Below are 22,867 nucleotides of genomic sequence, written 5' to 3'. Positions count from 1 at the left end.
TGATGCTAGATATTTTGAAAGCTGATGAGATCTATTATCAAGCACATTCATATAGGGAAGAGAATAAAAATTGTCTTACTGATTGCTGGATGAGAATTCATTAGAAGTAGTATACACATTTCACCGAAGTATTTCACAAAATTTGATAACTTTATGGATAATTAGACATGTTTGTACTTACATTCGATTTTTGTAGATTCAGAGTTGGTTGAATGATCTTACCCAAAGAGTAGTTTCTTAAGGGTCATTGTCATCTTGGGTAGAAAAAGAATTCTCCACCTTATGTCCCAGGGACAAATATTGATACATCTATATACATACACATATACATGATGTGTATATATCCGTATGCACATCTATACACATGTGGATATGTATGTATATATTGAATTTATATGTATGGATATGTAGTATACATATATGTTACATTTGTAAATTAAATTAATGGAAACAGATGGCATGATTGTAAAGTCTTCACATAAAAGGAAACTTGGAAGGATAGCTAGCATGTTAGATAATAGTGCATAGCCAAAAAGATTTTGACAGATAAGGAAAGTAGATGACATCAAATAAGATGAAATTTCATAGGAACAATTTTAAATTTTTACATGGTTTCTAGAATTTAGAGCTGCAAATATCAAATGGAAGAAGCATGTCCAGGCAACAGTTCCTATTTTAAAGACACTGGGATCTTAGAAACTACAGATTCAATGGGTCAACATTATGACAAGGGAACCAAAAAAATGTTATACAATCTTGAACAAAAAGGCAAATTGCTTACAGTGAAAAAAGCAATAGTTCTTCTATACCATGCCCTGAGTAAGCCCCTTCAAGAATCCTGTGTTTGGTTCTATGAACACAGACAAAGTGCTCTATATCCAACCGGGTTGATGAGAAGTTGAAGATCATGTTGTAATAGGATTGCTTAAGGAGACTGAAGTGGGGATGGGCCTAGAGAATAAGAGAATAATAAGGGGGCATGGTATCTGTCTTTGAATATCGGAAATTCAGTCACAAAGAAGAGCTTTTAGACTTTTTTGATTGATTCTACATGACATAATTGTGAGCAATGAGTGGGGATTGTAGAGACGTATAGACGAGCTATTTAAAATGGAGTTGGTTGTCTCAGGCGGAAGTGGGTTCCCCATCATAGTTAATCTTTAAGCAGACTTTTGAGGATGATGTAAAATGTACTTTTAATCATTTATGGGTAAAATTATCTGGCTTCTAATATACCTTCCAACTATGAGATTCAGTGATCTCTTAGATGCCCTTGAATTCAAATATCCTATGAGTCTATCAATGTGTTTTTCCCCTACCCTCAAACTTAGAGAGAAAGGATTTCATACTAGATATGTTAAACTTGGCCTCAAACACTAAGTATGCCAAACTTGTCCCTTTTGGTAAGTCACTTTATGTCCTTGGACTTCATTTTCCTCTATGTAATCATGAATCAGCCACTTTAGATTGACATCTATTAAATGGAATAGTAATATTTGGACTACCTGCCTCATGGGTTTATTGTAAAGAAATCACTTTGAAAATCCTGAAGAAAAAGGCAGCTAGGTGGTGCAGTGAGTAGAGCACTAGCCCTGGAGTCAGGAGGACCTGAATTCAAACCTAGCCTAAGACACTTAACACAAAAACTAGCCATGTGACCTTGGGCAAGTCACTTAACCCCAATTACCCTCCCCCCCCAAAAAAATCCTAAAGAACTACATAAATCTGAGAAATTATAATCATTATTATTGCTTCTCTAGTAACTATCAATGAATGCCTTTCTTTGCCTGCATCATATGTCCTAAGTTCAGCAAAAAACACACATTTCCATAAAAATCAAATAGAAAATGGGTCTAGAGAAGTTGAATTAACTAATTTTTAATTAGACCTTTCGTCTGATTATTTTGTTGGATCTACTTGATTTATTTTAGTCTCTAGGTATGCATATGATGGGGTTGGCAAAATAGTTTCCTCACATCTGGCAGTTTTTATCTTCGTGGATGAAATATAATTGTCTGTGAACATTGTATTGGTGCAGGCATCCATGTATGTACTTATTCTATGTTGCGTAACAGCCACTTCACAAAAAAAGTAAATGGTAGCTAAAATTTGGAGATTTTGATCTGTATCCTTTAATATCATTGTGACATTTGTAGCAAACCTAATGGCCTGGGCTATCATTGCACATAGATCATGTTTGCTTCTTTAGAACACTTTCACAGTTACTATTTTTCTTTCTACTCTCACAATATGCCTCTTGGATAAGTAGCAGAGACAGTATTTTCTGTGTGGCACACACACACACACACTCATATGTGTATGCACTCATACATACCCATTATACACACACATTAACACATTTTATCCTTATGCACTTACACAGGAAGATTTAGGATCACTGCATAGGATAGTGTTGGCTGGAGAGACGTATATAAACTGATGCTGAGTGAGAACAGACACATCGTATCTGTGATGACTAACTTTGATAGACTGGGTTCCTCTCAGCAATGCAAGGTTAGAAGACACCTCCAAAAGACTCATGATGGAAAGGGATATCCACATCCAGAGAAATAACTGCAGATGCTTAAATGTAGATGAAGCAAAATAACTTGCTCTCTCTCCTTTGTGTTTGGTTTTGCTGTATTCTTTCTTTCTCATTGTTCACTCCACTAGTTATATTCTTCTTTATAACTTGGCTAATGTTTAATGTGAAGATATTTGTAGAATCTATAGCTGATAGCAAGCAGTCATGGAGTGGGGGGAGAGGAAAGGGGAGAAAATTTGAAACTCAAGGGATCGTGGATTTTAATGTTGTAAACTAAAAGTAAATAAATATTTTTTTACAGAGTGATAGATATTATCCTATTAAAAATATACTGTGTGTTTTTGTGCTTATGTGTGTATGGTCAGGTTTTCCTATCTCCTACCACACTAGAAATAATTTGTTTTCTAAGTTGCCTCTATAAATTCTCATCTGAATAGAAACAAAACAATCTGAGAAAAATATTTGAATTTCATTAGTTTAAAAAAAAACTGACTAGCAGTTTCCTGCAGCATATAGGTCAACCTATTACTGTCAATTTCCTTGTATATTTGCTGTTTTCCTTCAAGCTGAAAATGTTGTACTTGATTCTTAATGCCCTCCCTAATTTTGCCTCAGCCTACCCAAACATTCTTTCTCATTACTTAAAGTTTAACCCCAAGTTCTAAATAGACTGGTCAATTCACTGCATCATGATCATGAATGTCCAGTCTTGTAGACACTATTTGGAAGACAAAGTCAAACCCAAGATATGCTATCTATCTTCTGTGTGTCTTTAACTGACTTTTCCTCTCTTGGTGCTTCAGCTTCCTTATTTATAATATGAAATGAAAGAAGGAGGAGGTTGGGGCAGCTAGGTGGTGCAGTGAATAGAGCACTGACCCTGGAGTCAGGAGGACCTGAGTTCAAATCCAACCTTGGACACTTGACACACTTACTAGTTGTGAGACTTTGGGCAAGTCACTTAACCCCAATAGCCTTACTTCTCCCCTCAAAAAAAAAGATGAAGGAAGCAGTATGGTATAAAAAAAGAGGAATGGTTATAAATTGCAAGGACATGGGTTGAAATCCCACATCTAAAACTTTGCTAACTGTGACTTTTGATGTCACTTTATTTCCTTGGGTTTCATTTTCCTCACCTATAAATGAAGTGATTGGGACAGTTTCTGATTCTCATTCTAAAATCTATGATCTGATAACAAAGAATGTAAAATCAATCCAACTTAAAATTCTATGATCCTGTGACTTAAGTCCATCCATCCTCCCATCTTCATGTGTATTATCTTTACTTCTTCCCTCCACTTATGCAAATCCAACCTATATTTAAGGCCCAATTCAAACCATATATATTTAATGATGTCTTTCCTTCACTGATCTCACACACCTCCAAAGTCATAAAACACGGAGTGTGTATCACATGATTTACCACTTAATTTTATATATGCATATATGTATTTATGTATGTGTATGCCCATTCATATGTATGTAGATATGTATAATTTTCCAATTAACAAGCATTTTTTTTCCTTAATCTTCCCCTTCCAGCACTCCTATCTAATTAAGAGTGGGGAAAATAAAGCCTCTAATATATATCCGCATAGTTCATTAAAATTAACTCCACATTAACCCTGTCTGACAATGTACATCTCCTTCTCAATTTTAAGTTCACCACTCTGTCAGGAGGTAAGTGGCAAGTTTTATCTTGATTCTTTTGGACTCACCGTTTGTCATTGGACTAATTGGAGTTCTAAAAGCTTTCAAATCTGTTTTGTCTTAATGATGTTGCTATCACTGTATAAATTAGTCTTCTAGTTGTACTCACTTCACTATGTATCAGTTCATAAAGGTTAATTATATGTTTGAGGTTGTTTTATGTTGCTTCTAGTGTGAAAATCTTGTCTTGACAAATTTAGACTCTGAAGGGTCAAGAACCATAGCTTAAGGGACTCTAGTGCATTGTTGGCAGAATTATGAAATAGTCCAACCATTCTGGAGAACAATTTAGAATTATACCCAAGGGGCCATAAAACTATGCATATCTTTCAAAACAACAATGTAACTACTAGGTCTGTACTCCAAAAAAGTTCAAAGGAAAAGGATCCATAAATACAGAAATATTTAGAACACCTCTTTTTCTGATGGCAAGAAAAAATTGACCTTAAAGGAATGTTCATCATTTGGGGAATGGCTGAACTAGGTGTGGAATAAGATTGTGATTTAATACTATTATGCTATAATGTATGACCACCAGAATGGCTTAAAAACATGGGAAGACCAATATGAAATGACTCAAACATCAGTGAGCAGATCGAGGAGGTAATTGTACATGATAATATCAATGTTGTAACAATAATTAACTGTGTAAGACTTAACTACTCTGATCAATCCAATGATTCAAGGTAATTCCAAAGAACTCATGATAAAAAAATTCTATCCACCTCTGGAAAGGAAACTTATGAATTTTGAGAAGAAACTGAAGTATAATTTTTGTTTTGCTTTCTTTTTATTGTTTTTTGGCAACACAACTAATATGGTAATATGGGTAAAATTTAAATTTAAAATTAGTTTTAAAAGAAAATTAAAAATAAGACCAAAGCTTATAATTAATATTTAATCCTAAGGATTCTTATGATATAGATTAATTAAATTTAGAAATAGAAGGAACCTTGGAAATCAACACTAACCCTTGCTTTTTATAGATGAAGAAACTGAGGCACACATATATTAATAAGCTCTATCTAGTTGTACTCAAATCAGTATCTGTTAATTCTGAACATCCAAATAACTCAAAACTGTCACCTCTGTAACACAGGTATCCAGATCAGCTTTCATCAAACCACTCCCCATTGACTGACCAGATCAACTGACCCCTTGGTGACCTTTTCTTTGGTTTAAACCACCAGGTTTTGAGAAAATGCATGGTTCTCTGAGAAAAGTAGCAAACAAAAATTGTATTAAAACTTCAGCATGAAACATTTGACTTCATGTTTTCCTATGTGTCACAAAGCTGTGAGCAAATGATATTCATAGGGACTAGTAAATATTTCCAGTCACACTCAGACAAAGATGAAAGCAGGCTTATCCCTGATATTTAAGGGGAAATCTTGACTAACTCCTATCAATCTATATCTATATCTATATCTATACCTATACCTATATCTATATCTATCTATCTATACATTCGTATGTATCATTTTTAATCATAATTTTATACCTTATATATGAGGCAGTTAAATTTTGAAAATCTCTTTGAAAGTGCTTCTTCTTTTAGGGGACTATGTTCAGATTTCCTAAGGCATTCATACATACCTAACCACTGTCACCTAACTACCGTGTTTCCCCGATAAGACCTATCCCGAAAATAAGCCCTCCCCTTACTGTGTAAGATTCCCCTAAAATAAGCCCTCCCCCGAAAATAAGCCCTATTGAGATTGCTACTGTAGTGAAGGTGATCCCCTGCGCTACACGCTACATTACGGTACCTTCTGTATGCACCATCCCCCCCCCCCCGGGTGAAACGCACGCCGCGCTCCGAGCTGCATCCAATCAGAGCTGCAGCAGTGAGCGCGTCATCCTATTCTTCCCCAGTGATTTGCTTATTGAATAAAGGTACATTTTTTTGTTCACATTTACCTGTTTATTAAAATTGCTGTCAATATTCATTAAAATAAGCCCTCCCCTGAAAATAAGCCCTCTGGTGTTTTTCTGTCCAAAAAAAATTAATGACAGTGTCTTATTATCGGGGAAACACGGTACTTACTCCTAGAGCAGCTGATACAAATGTTTGTGGCTCCCTCTGAATCACTGTTCAGGGGGTGGTTTTCAGCTTCTCTCATAATTTGTCCATTTGGAACACTTTTGATTTAAGTACAGGGAAAAGAATGTTTGCTTGTGGAACCTTACATCTCTAGGGTTAAAATGTATCCTCTTTCTCAGCTGCTAAATTTCATCTCCCCAGTAGTCTCTAACTCATCTCTATGCCTAATGAAACAAACAAAGAGGAAGTCACAATATCAATTTCTTATAATTATCTCTATGTTTCTTTCCTCTTCATTGAGTGGAATTATATACTTTTCTGCTGACATATCTCCAGTCAGTTGACCCTCCAATCTGTTTTTCAGATTAGAGTAATTGACAACAGTTAATAGCAACTCTTTATGTGTGTATGTATACATATATGTATATATGTGTATGTATGTATATGTGTAATATAATATATTGTATATGAAGTTGGTATAACAACTTCATTCAGAACAAATTCATTTGTAGTTGAAAAGAGCAGGGTCCTTTGCAATGGAACAGATATGTAACAACTTTTCAAATGATTTCTTTGCATAAGGAGTCAGTTACCTAAGAACAACTCCTTGAAATAAGAGATCCCATAAAATAAAGGGTGGAGAAAAAGACACAAAGCCCATGGAGGAAGTGAAGACCTAGGAAACCTAAAGTGCAGAGCCTTATACAATTAGAAAGATACAATAAAAGAATGCTGAATTTGGAGTCATATGTGCATCGTGTGTCTGCCACTTACTACTTAATAGACCTTCAACAAGTAATTTTTTTCTTTTCTAAAATAAGACATTTGGACTATATCCCTTCTAAGGATCTCTCAAGTTTTAAATCTCTTATCTTGACATCCTTTACATTGTAGGAAGAGACAAAGGGAGAGAGGCTGAAGGAAAATGTTGCCTACTTTACAATTGTCCTTTATTCCATTACTTAAGCATGAGTTTGTCTGCCTAACTTTACATCTCAACTTTAGGGCTAAAATGTATCCCCTTGACCAGTTTTCTGCTAAATTTTATCTCCCTGGTGGTGTCTAATTCATCTCTATCCCTAACAAAGCAAATGAAGGGAAGGAAGTCATAGTAGCAATTTCTTAATGCTGTTTCTATGTTTCTTTCTTCCTCACTGAGTAGTAGTGTGTCCTTCCAGTTGATGTATCTCCACTGAGGACCAGTGTTTATCTATTTTTTGAGCAATGATAAAAATCTGATTAGAGTGTGCATGCATTAAAAACCTATGCTAGCATATAATATCCATCAAAAATATACCCTGAGAAAGAGAGCAATTTAATAGCATGCAGTTTGAATTTCATTAGTTATTTTTAAAATTACCATAAAATAGAAAAATTATCTGAGTTGGATGGGAATGTGATGACCATTTAGTGCAACCTATGTCTCATCAAAGACAAGTTCAATGACATGACTGGCAAATGGTGATCCAGGCTCTGATTGAAAGCCTCAAGTGAGAAGAAATTCAATGCTTTCTAAGACAGCCCATTCCACCTTTACACAGCTATAACTGTTATGAAGCATTTCCAATACACAAAACCTAAATCTGTCTTTCTAGAATTTATACACTTTATTCCTTCTCTCTGGGGTCAAGAAGGGCAAGTCATAATCACTCTTCCACCTGATATCCTTTCAACTACTTGAAAAGAGCTAGCATATCCCTCTAATGTCTTCTATTTTCACAGTAAATATTCATATTTTATTCAACCATTCCTTGTATGCTATGATCTGTAATCTTCTTATTATCCTGGTTGTTCTCATCTGAAAGGTATCCCATTTACCAGTTACATTCCTAAAATGCGGGTTCCCTAAATGTAGCATGACTAAGGAACGGAATAAAGTGGGTGGGGTAATCACATCTCTTGTTTTGAGAAACATGTGTCCCATACTGCAGTCACAGATTCCATTAATGTTTTTGGTTCTCATGGCACAAGGTTGATTTACATTAAATTTGCAGTCCACTAAGGGTCCCAGATATTTTTCTCATTTGTATCATGTAGACATTTTAGTAGGAGGTAGGAGGAGTGTCTAGTAACATCCTTCAATGTAAGATGAGCTAATTTTTCCTGGAGTCACTATTCCACTTAGGATAGGTTAGTTTTTCCTTAAAAGGTATTCAATAGGGCAGTTAGGTGGTTCAGTGAACAGAGTGTTAGGCCTGGAGTCACAAACACATGAGTTCAAATCTACCTAAGAAATTTAACTAGCTTTGCAACACTAAGTCAGTTAACCCCAATTGATTAAAAAAAAGATGGGGCTAGGTGGGTGATGAAAATCATTCTCAAGATTTTGTCAGTTCACAGAGCTAAGATTTGAACCTGTTCTTAAATTTTAAGTCATAGCTAGCTGATGGCCTAAGTGTAGAAGTGAGCACACTTGAAATCAGAAGGTCTTCTTTAAGGTTTGAAACTGAACTCAAATGAATAAACTATGTACTTATGCTGAATACCCTTTGCATGTCATGGCTAAATAAACTTTGTTTTCTTAAATATTAGATGGTGTACGGATTTATCATTTCATTCCAATCCCAAACATAAACCACTAGATTGGACTGAGTCAGGCCTGGCTATAACAGTCACTCTTTCCATTTCCTAAAATTGTGGGAAGGGAAAGGACCAAGTGTTTATTAAGTACCTAAAATATGTCACACACTATACTAAGCAAATTTACAAGTATCTCATTTGAGATAACATTATTAATATTATCCAGTTTATTTTTAAAAGATAAAAATTTAGAGTTTAGGAATCTACATTTATCCTGTATTCAATTTTATAATGATCTATTTTATACACAGTTCTAACCTAAAAAGGTTATCTAGAATCTGCAGCATGGAAACACAGCTAGAGTACTGAACCTGGAGGAAGAAAGAACTGGGCTCCACTATTTCCTTACTTATATACTTACTGGTTCTATGATCCTACACAAATTGCCTCATTTTTAAAACAGGGATAATGATAACACCAAACTCATGGGACCATTGTGATACTTAAATAAGTAAATGAACAAATACCTTGCAAATCTTAAGCTCACAGGCTCATTTTTTGTTGTTCAGTCATATTTGACTTTTTGTGACCCCATGGAACATAATGTTCATTGGGTTTTCTTGGCAAAGAAACTGGTTTACCATTTCCTTTTCCAGTGGATTAAGGCAAACAGAGGTTAAGTTACTTGCCTGGGCTCACATAGCTAGTAAGAGTATCAGGTGACATTTGAACTCTGGTCTTTCTGGTTTCCTGCCTCCAGACCCAATATTCTACCCACTGTAACACCTAATATCACCTAAAGGCTAATTCAATATTAGTTAAGTTCAATATTATTAAGTTCAAAGTTATTGGACTTCATATTATTAAGTTCAATATTATTAAGTCTAACCCATGCATTTTACAGCAAAAGAAACTAAAAATAAAAGGTGTTAAGTACCTTGACCAAGGTCACACAGGCTACAAATATGATTATTGGGGCAAAAATTAAAGCTTTCTAATTACCAATCTCATGCCCTTTCCTTCATACCACAATATCCCTCAGATATTATTTTTTTTCTTTCTAGATTTGTGGCATCTGAAAATTTAACAAACATGTTAAAATGTCTTCTATAGTTTCACCTAGAAAGTAAATAAGCCTTACATTGAAATGTAAAGACAATAAAAAATGTGCCTTTAACTATGTTGGAGGAGGGAAAAGATCAAAGAAGGGAGAGATTTGTTGCTGAGTTCAGAAGCCAAAATGCTTGAAGTTAGGAGCTTCTTAGTCAGGCTTAACTGTTGCTCCAGCATGGTCTGCACAGAGACAAGAAATTTCAAATAAATAGCATAGGGCCAAGGCCAACTTTCTGGAACATAGCTGACTTCAAATTAGGGAGGTGAGATCTCCAAGTTGACTACAAAATGATCCTTGGGTATAAATCAATTAGAACTGAAATAAACCAACTAGTACTGACTGTTATCTAGTATCAACTAGTTTTGTATCATAAGCATCTTCATTTCTCTATTTTCATCAAAAAGATAAAATAAGAACCTTTTTTTGTTCAAATTCTCTGCTGTAATTTCTGCATTCTGTATTTACAATGCGTCCTTTGTCTACCAGTCTAGTCAGCTGGTAAGAAAAAGGAAATTAAGTAAATCTATCAAAACCTGAAATTTTTCATCAAGTAATACTACCTTTTAAAGTACTACCTATATATCTGGGCAGTTAGGGTTGGCTCAATGGATAGAGTACCAGGCCTAGAGTCAGGTAGACCTGAGCTCAAATCTCCCCTCATGTGCTATAATGCCAGTGCAATATTAACAGCCCCAATGGCTGCTATGAATATGGCAGCAGAGTTATGAATGATGAAATATAATAGACTCTCCATATAGAAGACAGAAGCAAAACACTTATTCAGACACCAGAAAGCCAAATCCCAACACCAGAAAACTAAATCCATCATAACAACAAAGAAGTTAATATACCACAACCCAGCAGGGAGCAACACCATGCCTAGCCATCTCCTTGCCTGCATCCTCTCCTTGTCCCTTTCTAACTGCTCTGAGTCCCAGCTTCCTCTGGGCTCTGCTCTACCCATTCAGCAAGCTCCTCTCACCACAGGATCCATGTGATTACATTCTGCCTATTAAGGGACAGGGAAGATCTTCAAATTACCATTACCATTACCATTACCATTACACTAAGCCCCAAGATCTTTCATGTCCCTTACATGGCAAAAATACATTAACAACACATTTCATTACATAGCTTAATAGGAGTTTAGGGGGACATAGTCAAAATGGTGGAGTAGAAACAGGACTTCCTGGGCTCCCACTTCCACCTCCTCCAAGTCATGAACAAACTTTGGAGGTACAGAACCCACAAAATGAAACAGAGAAGCTAACCTACCTCTGAGGACAACCTGGCAGGCTGGCAGGAGGTGGCCAACACAGTGCTCTGGGAGCCCTGCCTAGCCCCATGTGAGCCAGAGGTTTTAGACTCAGGGTGGCCACAAGCAGTCCCAGCTGGAGGGACTTCTGATCACCAGCAGCTGTGGCTGTTTCCAGAACCCATAGATGCTAAGGACAAAGTGAGAGGTCGGTACAGTATGAACTTTGGGACATGGGAATTCAGGAGTGTCGTCAGCCTTTGCCCCTGGGGCAAGAAGCTGCTGAAGAAGGGTGGCAGTGCTGCTGCCACCACGTGGTTGCTTCTGATATCCTGGCCTGAAGATTGTAGGGGGATCAAGCAACCAGTCTGAGGGGTAATCACTCTGGTTAACCTTCTTGGATCTGGATTGTAGTCTAGGGTAGAGGTCCTGGGGTGCATGAACAGTTTTCCAGAGCATGAGGAGGCTTCAGAGAAGGCACCCCACTAATAGCTCCAGCATCTCAGAAAACCCCAGCAATTTGGGACAAAGCTCCCCACTCTGGTAGCAGAGTTCAACTGTGGGAAAAAGATCAAAAGTCAAGTAGTTGAATGGCAACATGAGCAAACCAGGGAAGCAAGACAAGCACAAAAGTCTGACTTTGAACTCCTTTTTTGGGGACAAAATGTATCAGGGTATGGGACAGGAGGAAGACAGCAAAGTCAGAATTCCTGCACCAGAAGCTTCCAAGAAAAGAATAAGCTGCTTACAATCCATTGAGGAGCTTAAGAAGTATTTTGAAAACCAAATAAGAGAAGTGGAGGTAAAACTGGGAAGAGAAATGAGAATGATGCAACAAAATTATAAAATCAGAATCAGCAACATGACTGAAGAAAATAACACCTTAAAAATAGACTAACTTGCGGGAAGCCCTGTTCCTCCCTTTCCCTTGACTGGCTGAGCGTAGCCCGCATGACTCCCGGAGTCACAGTGAAGGATGTGAACCAGCAGGAGTTCATGCAGGCCCTGGCCGACTTCCTGAAAAAGCCAGGGAAGCTGAAAGTCCCTGAATGGGTGGACATTGTCAAGCTGGCCAAGCATAAGGAGCTGGCGCCCTACGATGAGAACTGGTTCTACACACAAGTGGCCTCCACCGCCCGGCACCTATACCTCCGTGGCAGCGCTGGCCTGGGCTCCATGACCAAGATCTATGGTGGGCGCCAGCGCAACAGCATCATGCCCAGCCACTTCAGCCGAGGCTCCAAGAGCGTGGCCCGGAGGGTCCTGCAGGCCCTGGAGGGGCTCAAGATGGTGGAGAAGGACCAGGACGGGGGCCAGAAACTGACAACTCAGGGACAGATAGACCTGGACAGAATTTCCGGACAGGTGGCAGCTGCCAACAAGAAACATTAGGACAAACCACACCAGATTCATTAATAAATTGCCTTGTTCTTAAAAAAAAAATAGACTAACTCAAATGGCAAAACAGGAGAAGAATGCCTTAAAAAGCCAAATTTGCCAGATGGACAAAGAATCTCAAAAGCTCACTGAAGAGAATTATTCCTTCAGAATTAGATTGGAGCAAATGGAAGCTAGTGACTTTATTAGAAATCAAGATATTATTAAACAGATCCAAACAAATGAAGAAATAGAAGGCAATGTGAAATATCTCATTGAAAAAACCAGTGACCTGGAAAATAGATCCAGGAGAGAAAATTTAAAAATTATAGGACTACCTAAAATCCATGATCAAAAAAAGAACCTAAAAATCATCCTCCAAGAAATTCTCAACAAAAATTGCCCTGATGGTTTAGAACCAGAGGGCAAAAAAGAAGTTGAAAGAATTCACCAATCACCTCCTGGAAAAGATCCCAAAAAGAAAACTCTTAGGAATATTATAGCCAGTTTCTGGAGTTCCCAGATCAAGGAGGAAATTATTACAAGCAGCCAGGAAGAAACAATTTGAATACTGTGGAAACACAATAAGGATAACACAGAATCTGGCAGCTTCTACACTGAGGGATCAAAGGGCTTGAAATATGATATTCTGGAGGTCAAAGAAGCTGGGATTAAAACCAACAACCACCTACTCAGAAAAACTGAGTATCATGTGTCAGGGGAAAATATGGTCATTCAGTGGAATAGAGGACTTTCAAGCATTCTTGATGAAAAAGCCTGAGTTGAATAGAAAATTTGACATTCAGATACAAGAAACAAGAGAAGGTAAACAGGGGAAAGAAATCATAAGGAACTTATGAAAGTTGAACTATTTACATTCCTACATGGAAAAAAGATAATTATAACTTATGAAACTTTTCTCAGTATGAGAATAGTTGAAGGGAATAGAAATGAATATACACACATACATACATACATATATATGTCTATATAGGAGGGTATATGGGCATATGAATACATATGTGAATGTATGTATATATGTTTACAGGTATACATAGAGGGCACAGGACCAATTTAATAGGAAGGGATGTTACTTAAAAGATGAAATTAAGAGGTGGGAGGGGAATATAATGAGAGGAGATGGGGGGAGACAGAATGGAGTAAACTATCTCATATAGAAGAGGCAAGGGAAAATGGGTACAATGGAGAGGAAGAACAGGATGGCAAAAGCGAATGGGTCAACCTTATTCTCTTTGAATTTGGTTTAGGGAGGGAATGACATACACACTAAATAGGGTATTTCACCCTACAGGAGAATAGGGGAGAAGGGGATGAGAGGGATTATGATGGAAGGGAGGTCAGGCTGGGGTGGGGAGGGAAGTCAGAAGCACCCACAATAGGAGTTTAGGGGTAAGTGTTGTCAACAGAACTTTACAACAATATAACAGGGATAACAGATAATAATTACATAAAAGAATATCTTAGGGTGGGGCTTGAACACAAACAACCCATCTTTCCCCTCTTGAATGGTGTTTAAAATCTTGGGGTAAGCAGTGAATGTCTCTTCCTCCATAGCTACTTCCTGCTGAAATTGGACGTATAGCTGTCCCTAGCCCCAGAAGTACCATTTGAGAAGTCAGTTCTTTACCTGGCATGTGGAGTTTGATTGACTCCAGTTCCAGCGGTGACACATCACAGGCATGAACAGGGGGTAACATTAGGCTTAAACAATCAGGCATCTGCAGGTGAAGGGTACTGAGTCTTCAAGAAACAAATCTAGTAAGCAAGTTTAACAGACAAAAAGCCAAAAAACAACAAGGAGATAATAATCAGAAGCATGGTAGATATAGTGTCAGCCATTATCCTGGAGTCCATGAACCCACTATCAATGCTTTATTCGCAGTTGTTTACTGTTTTCTAATTTGCAATATGTGGGTCATCATTGTGACTAGAGATATATTTTCTTTAATCTGAGCTGGGGCCTGGCCAATTTCCTAGTCTCCCTTCATGTGTGATAAACTTGAATACAATGAAGATCTATAGGGGCAGTTCTTACTTCCCTGCTCAGTATAATATTAAGCCCCTTTACTTAGTACATTTTGTATAGTTCATTAGTTGGAATGTCAACTATCCTTTCACAATCTACCCTTGTTCTCAATACAGCAGTAAACAATTATTTTCTTGTCAATCTATTCTGGCTTTGAATCCATTGGCTATATACTCTTCTCTCTTGAGGAAATTTATTTTTTTCTCATTCTTATCTTTGAAATCACATCCAGCACCTCTGAAATAAAGTGCCATATCTCCCAATTAGTAGAGTCAGAACTAGGTGCTTATGAGCAGGAAGAGCCAACTTCACTATGATATTTCTATGAGAAACTGCTGAGGATGGTATCATGATAAATATCAGCATCTCCAATCATTATAGCTGGCTTCATTACTTCCTCCTTTAACTTTCTCATACAGTCCCTAAGAGAATACCAGGGTCTATCCCCACTAGGTCACACAGAGTTATTATCATATTATCTATTGCATCCCTCTGCTCCTAAAGCTAACAGATTGGTCATATTGTTACCTCCTAGCATATGATGATTCCTAAAAGCTTGCTCTACAAAAGGAATCTGACTAAAACCTAGAAATTTCAAGCAATGTATGTTATCTATCAATACTCCTCTGGCCCCTTCATCACTGATTCTCATCATCTAAGACAACAACAGTTCTCCCATCCTTTGGGTGAATTGACTTAACATATCAGTAACCTCTGCTGAGTGAAATTCTAAATTATCTCCCCAAAGATTGTTTCCCCCCTGATTCTTCTGCTTTCTTCTCAGTATGGGGTGAAAGTCTGCCCTCCTCATCTAACTTTGTTTCATTTTCCTCCCACACATTCTCCTGGCAGTCATCATCATGGCAACTAGGTTCAGCCTGTGCCAAAGTTGCATGCACATTCCTTTTGTTAGTTTTTTTTTCTTGAGCCAAACCCACACCAACCCTCTCCTCTGCTACCTGAAACTCTCCAGCTTGCTCTTCTGAAGGAGAGCCCAAATACTGTGGCACAGAAAGTTTCTCATGCAAATCAGCTAAGTTCCTTTCTACCTGAGCTTTCTCCTGTAGCAGTTTGTCTCTGCTTTTACATATCATATGGTAACCTCTTAGTAAAACCCAGCCTCTTCTATACACTCTTGTCAAGTATTTCCCTGATTTTATAGGTATTCCTTGCAAAAAATTTTCTAAATTGGTATGTTGTCCCTCTGTATCTTCCATTGTCAGTTTTCATAGCTTCTGGTGCTTTTAGCCCATTCCATTGCTAGGGAGGAATAAGGCAAATCCTCCCATCCTGGGGTATCCATTTCTTCGTCTAAAATCTTTCTGCCTCTGAATAGAAATATGATACCTTGTGATCTCATCCTTGTCACCAAATGTAGCACCAATGAAATATGCACAGCCTAGGCAGTGACTATGAAAAAGGCAGCATAGTTCTGAATCACAAAATATAACAGACTCTCCATATAGAAGACATAAGCAAAACATTTATACAGACACCAGACAGCCAAATCCCAACACCAGAAAACCAAATCCATCATAGCAACAAAGAAGTTAAAACACCATAACACAGAAGGAACACCATGCCTTGCTATCTCCTTACCTGCATCCTCTCTTCCCTCCTTTCTAACTTCTCTGAGTCCCAGCTTCCTCTGGACTCTGCTCTATCCATTCAGCAAGCTCCTCCTACCACAGGCTTCATGTGATTACATTCAGCCTATTAAGAGTCAGACAAAATCTTCAAATTACCATTACAGAAGTTTACTAGTTGTGTGACTCTTGGCAAATGATGTAACCCTGTTTGACTCAGTTTCCTCATCTATAAAAGAGCTGGAGGAGGAAATTGCAAAACATTCCAATATGCTTGTCAAGAAAAACCCAAATGGGATCATGAAGAGTCATACATGAAAGAAATGACTGAACTATAACACTACCTATTTAATCTTGACAAACCATCCCTTGAATGAGGTGGTGTAGATTTTTACTAGCAATAGAAGTCAAGATTACTGGCCTATAGTTTGAAAATCCTACTCTCTTACCTTTTTAAATAATTGGGGCATTTGACCTTTTCTAGTTCTGTGATTTTTATTTTTTTTGCGTGTTTATGTGTGTTTTTTAACAATTTCTCCAAAACTTTTCAAAGATCACTAAAAGTGGATCAATAATTACACCTGCCAGTTCTTTCAATTCCTTTTAAATTAGTTCTTTCAGGTCCAGTGACTTGAATACATTGAGGGCAGTTACATTCTCTCTTGTAGCCTCCTCATTTATCTTGAGTTTGAAATTTGTCATTTTTCACTGTCATTCAAATTCCAAAGATCATTTACCTTAGAAGAGAATAAATGGAACCAAAATGAGAGTTAAAGAGATCACTCTTCTTATTGCCATCTGTTATTATCTTCTACTATATCTCCTATTATAACAATAGTCCTCTCCATTCTATGGACTTCTCCCACTTATCTAAAGTTGTCCTGTTTGTTATCCTCAGTATTTATGGAAAGTTTCATTACTTTTAGGGTTTTTTACATCTCCAAATATAATAATATGCTATTTAATTTGTGTATAATTTCCAATGCCTGTCCTTGATTCTCTCACATAGGTGAGTGTTGTTGTTGCTGATGATGATGTTTCATATCTGACTTAGTAGATAAATTTCATGTACCACTACATTATTCTCTTTAGTCAGTTCCCCCATTTGCTCATTCCCCTCCATATTTACTTAAAGTGAGATTCTCAGTGCACTGCCATCTTTCTGGTAGCTTTCTTCATTAACTTGTGAGCCAATCCAGCAAATCTGCCTATTTATGGAGGTGAGGGATTCTGTGAGATATTTAGTTTATAACATTTGTGGCAGGTTTCCCATGCTCTTGTCAGGGATGAAGAACCTATATTTCAAGCCACTTTTAATTGAAACATGGTATAGTCCTACCCAATTCAAAAGCAAACAGAAGCTAAGTGATGAATGTGTGGAAACCCAAGCAAGACACTTTCAAATTATATCTAATTATCCAGCTTTTATTCCCCCTTCCCTTTTATGCTCCAGATAACTCCTTGCATTTCCCTGGTTGCTCTGTTATATGGAAAAACAAACAAACAAACTGAAACAAATCAAAGCAAAACAAAATATTATTTGAATGAATTCAGTGACACAGTGTCTCTCCTTCCCCCATTTCAATGTGATTCACCATAACATACTACCTTTCCACTTTAATATAGTCCAGCCTTATTGTTAAAGATTAATAAATACTATTGTTCATACTATACAAATGTAAAACTTGATTAAGTAGGAGACTGTATAGAATTTTTCTGAGTGAAGGTGTGAATTTTTAGTAATATACATAAGTTCTTCTTCCCTCTTTTTTGTCCTACATTTCTTTCCACCCTTTAATCCATAGCAACAATTTTTCATAATATGGCAGAAAGTAACAAATAAAGTCATCAATACAATACTCTTTGAGAACATTTTAACGCCATGATTCTAGTCTGGAAAAAAGAGAGTTGAGAGAGGATATGACTAAAGTTCATCAAATCATGCAGGATAATGATAATGTAAATTTGATGATTGGTACCTCTCTGAAGCTTAAAAATGCTAGAATAAATACTATTTTCTACAACTAGTAGAAATAAACTTACAAAATATTCAGCTAGATTCAAGAGGGATTCAAATTCACAGTTAGCTCCACAATAAACCACTTAGTTATATACCTCAGATTGTCTTCAAATATTATATATGTATAATTTTGCTCCTTAAGGTAATGGCTATTTTACCTTTATCTGTTTTACTAACTCTTAGTATCATGCCAAGCATGTAGTAGGAGTTTGATAAATGTGTTTCAACTTATGTAAAGAAGACATTTTTAGGGGTTTAGCTACCTATCACAGAAGTTCTTAGGGACTTAAATATTGAAACCCTGGAGTATCTTTGTGAGGGGCACAGATTTTTAAAATATGTTTAAAATTTTTTTTTTAGTTTTCAACATTCTTTTCCACAAGATTTTGAGTTACAAATTTTCTCCCTGTCTTACCCCTAACCCCCACCAAAGATAGCCAGACTACTGAATACCCTTTCCCCAATCTGTTCTCTCTTATGTCCTCCTCCATTCCCCTTCTAAGTCACTAGTAGGGCAAGATGGATTTCTATACCTCAGTGACTGTATATTTTATTTCCCAGTTGCATGTAAAAAACAATTTTTTTTCAACATTTGTTTTTAAAACTTTGATTTCCAGATTCTTTCCTTTCTTCCTTCCCTGTCCACCACCACTGGGAAGATAAGCAATTCAATAAAGGTAATTACACAAAACTTTTCCATAGTAGTTATATTGTGTTAGTCTTTCACTTTGACTTTTGAGCTCTTTGCCACAGTAGAACTCTGCTTCCAGAGTGGAGAGACCAGTATCCCAAATTTTGGGGGTTTTCACAAATGTTGTCAGAGGTATGAGTAGGGTGCCCTCTCTTCAGCCACACTTTCTACTCTCAACAACTCTGGCACACTGGGGTTTCTGACCCCAAGATCACCACCCAAGACCACCATTCAGATGCAAGCAAATCAAAGCAAGTGCAATTACCCTCTGAATGGTCATTTGGTTCCCCTATGATCTACAGGACAGAAATTCTGGAGACAATGATGGTGCAGCAGCTATAGCAAAGCCACCTCTCACCCTGGAGGCAGGGGCAGGACCATGCTCTTCACTCACCCAGTTACAACAGAGTTCCCCTTGACTTTTTACTTTCTCTTTGATGTTTATGGTTGAGAAGTCTGGAAACCACCACAGCTTCTGGTGATTCACTCTCCTGAAGTCTGCTCTGGCCAGTCTGTGCCACTGGTCAAGGCTGTACTGGGTCTGGGACCACATGGCTTATGCAGGACTGCACTTGTCTCCTGGCTCAGTGTGATAGACCATTCAAGATACAGCTCTTACAATATTACAACTTATCACAGAAAATCAAAATACAGCATTCACAATGACTTATCACTAAAATGGCCACATAGTTTTTACCAAATTGGTCACAATAGTTTTCAACAAAGTATAATCATTAAGTAACTCAATCATCCTTAAGGAATCTTGCCTCTTTAAGGGTCACAAAATTCAATAGTCAAGGCTCTCCACTCATGGTGCACAGTAAGTTACAAATCAATCACTATTCAGTCATCAGTCACTATTCAATCATCAGTCACTACTCAGTCATCAGTCACTACTCAGTAACCTTTTAAGGGGTAATGGAAAATACACAGGTCATCCACTCCTGGGTCACAGTAAATCATAATCTTCTCAGTCAGTACACAATATCCAATAAAGTCTTCTTTAGCTTGACTTGAGGCTGGCTCTCAGTTTCCATGGTTCCTCTTCCATGGCCCAGCTCCAACTGTCACCTGGGTTCAAAGGCAGGCAGCTCCCAGCTCTTTGTCCAGTTCTTTGTCCAGTTTCCATTCCATATTGAAGCTCACCGTCCACCCCAAGTCTTTCACAGTTCCTGTTTCTGGAAAGACAAAGCTTAACAGAGCCACAATAATCTTCATTCACATTGCCAGCACCACCATCAATTCCTTATCTGCCTGTGAAATCAACTCAGATCCACCAACAAGGTCTGCGAACTCAACCCAAATCATCAACATAGAAATCAACACTGACCCACAAAAATGGTCCAAGAGGTCAGCACAAATCATCGGTAAAGCCCCAGGACTTCAAAAACCCTCCTGCAGGACTTCTATAAACATACAACCAGAAAATCCTCTTTCAGGGCTTTCAGGGCTTCTGTACAAAGTATCACATACAAACATCAACACAGACAGAACAGACCAACAGAGTGCCAGGATACCACAAGTATTCCCCTTGACTTTGCCACCACAAGAATCCTCTTTTCAGCTCCTGCTGTCTTAGCCTGGGGCTCTCCTTATATAGTCATTAGCTCCTCCCCGGGAGTTCACAAGTTATAGGGTTCACAAGTTTTGGAGTTCATATGTTACATTTCTTAACAGACTGAAACAAGGTGTGAACGACTTCTATGCTTGCCATTACAGCAATACATTTGTGGATTTTATTTCTAAACCTATTAAATTACATCTACTTCCAGGTATAAAACAGCTGATATCAGTGCATTGTGGTGAAGTAGAAATTGATTACAATTAATATGAAAGTAAGAAAAGACAGATGAAATCATAGGAAATTTTATTTCAGTGACTGCATTTTGTTTAGATCACTTGGTGGATACAATAAAGAATCATAAAATTGATTATTTTATTTATTTATTTTTTCCAGGAAATCATACAGCATGTGGTTTTCTTTAATTGTTCTTAGCTTTTGACCTGTTGTGTGATTTTCTTTTCTAACAAAAAAAGTTTATTCCAGGGTAAGGAAATAGAATAAATACTAGTTAGATAAGGTGGAGATATAAATATAATTAACAGAAGAATGTACTCTTTCTGCCAAGTTACTGGTGGAAATCTAAAAAGGAAATTATGGCCTTTAAAAAAAAACATTTCAAAAATGTTCCCTTTTCAAATATTAAATCCTGCTTAAACCTGAACCCAAGTGAGATATATACATATACATATATATATATATATATATATATATATACTTGTATATACTTATAGATATATACAAGTAGATGATTGGCTTAACACATCTATCTCCTAAAAGAAAAGTCACCAGATAATATGAGAGTAGCTAATTTGTAAAGCTCTACTTCTACAATTGAATTTAGATAGCAATTTTTCTACTATTCCTCAAAATAACATTATCATTGTTTTCAAATCTCATTCCCTCCTTGCCCTCCTCTTGCCTAGAATTCACTTGTTATCCCTCAGGCATAATTATGAAATTGACCATAATCGTTTTTAAAGATTAGGATAGATTTTATGTCATTATCAGAATAATATATTGTTTGTCCTAGTGATCAACCCTACAGGGAAGGAAATGAAGTTTCAGTAATGTAAGTACACCTCATAAACAGGTCTTTAAAAGACACTGCAGTATAAATCTATTATTAGTGAAAATAAACCATCTCCCCTATACCTTCAAAGTTATTGGGTTTTTGAGGTCAGCACACTCAATCTTAGTTTCTATACAAAGACCCCTTTCCTCTCTGGATAAGTTCATATGCTGTTTCAGAAAGGTTTCAAAGGAAAATTAAGGCATTACATCTATATGACCCTAATCTGTCAAGAAGCCATTTTATGACCCTTCTGAATGTCTATAAGTTACTGGATCTTCAGACTATGCTATCTTTAATGCTTTTACTTTAGTAAAGCTCACCAAAATCATATATTCATTGGAAGTACAAAAGGGACAAAGATTTGAGAAATAGCTAACATATTGGATGATAGAAACTAGAGGGGTTAAAGCCAAGAAGATGAAATTAAAAAAAAATAAATGTTCAGTCCTGCATTTGGTTCAGAAATACAGCAACTTCAGTATATTATAGAGAAATCTGGTTTGATAATAGTTCACATGAAGAAGTCTAGCAGTTTGAGTCACTCTAAAACTCAATATGAGATAGTCTTTCTAGAAATAGTTAATAAAATCAAGGATGACACTCTACTTTGAGCTTCTCAGTCCATATCAGGTGTAATATTCTGGATGTCACATTACTTTGACCAATTAGGATATGTTTAAAGATGGAGAGACCTATCTTCATTGTGCTGAGATAGCAGAATGTAGATATGGGGGCAGGAAAACAAAGTTTAGAAAAGAAAAACTTCCTTTCCACATCAGTATTGTTTAGTAATTTTGTGAAGTATATGAAAAAGACTGTAATACCAAAAAGGTTCAATAGAGAGGCGAAAACAAAATAAATTTGAAGTCTGATGAGAAAAGGTCATTGTTGATTGGTATGAGGGATAAATAAAGATATTTTATGAAGATCATATTTGATTTGGATTTTGAGGGATGAGTGATAAGAAGTCAAAAAATATGAGAACAGTCAAGAATGTTGGAAAATGTGAGCACAGGCCCAGATGGAAGAACATGGGCCACATGAGACATGGAGAATGGCAAGGAGCTAGGTTTGACTAGAGCATAAAATGTGTGGAGGGCAGTAATATAAGATAGAATTCAAAAGGTAGAGTGGTACAAAATTGTAGCAGGCTTTCAATGGCAGGCAGAGAAACTGGAAACTCTATTCACTAAAAGGCCTTAGGTAGCCAATGAAGATTTTTTTAACCAAAAATCATTCTATCCCTCCATCCATCTATCTATCTATCTATCTATCTATCTATCTATCTATCTATCTATCTATCTATCTATCTATCTATCTAT

General features: G+C 37.0%; 1 pseudogene; it reads left to right on the top strand.

Annotated features, from left to right (window-relative positions):
• Nucleotides 1-12,139: 12,139 nt before the first annotated feature.
• LOC138165635 (small ribosomal subunit protein eS19 pseudogene) lies at nt 12,140-12,631 on the top strand (annotated as a pseudogene).
• The last annotated feature ends 10,236 nt before the right edge of the window (nt 12,632-22,867 follow it).

Source organism: Petaurus breviceps, unplaced genomic scaffold (genome assembly GCF_028583685.1).
Source record: "Petaurus breviceps papuanus isolate PSGF00001 unplaced genomic scaffold, PetGlider_PUasm1.0 214, whole genome shotgun sequence".
In the NCBI taxonomy this organism is placed as follows: Eukaryota; Metazoa; Chordata; class Mammalia; order Diprotodontia; family Petauridae; genus Petaurus; species Petaurus breviceps.
Note: the sequence above shows the minus strand (reverse complement) of the source record. Positions and strands in the feature narration are given on the sequence as shown.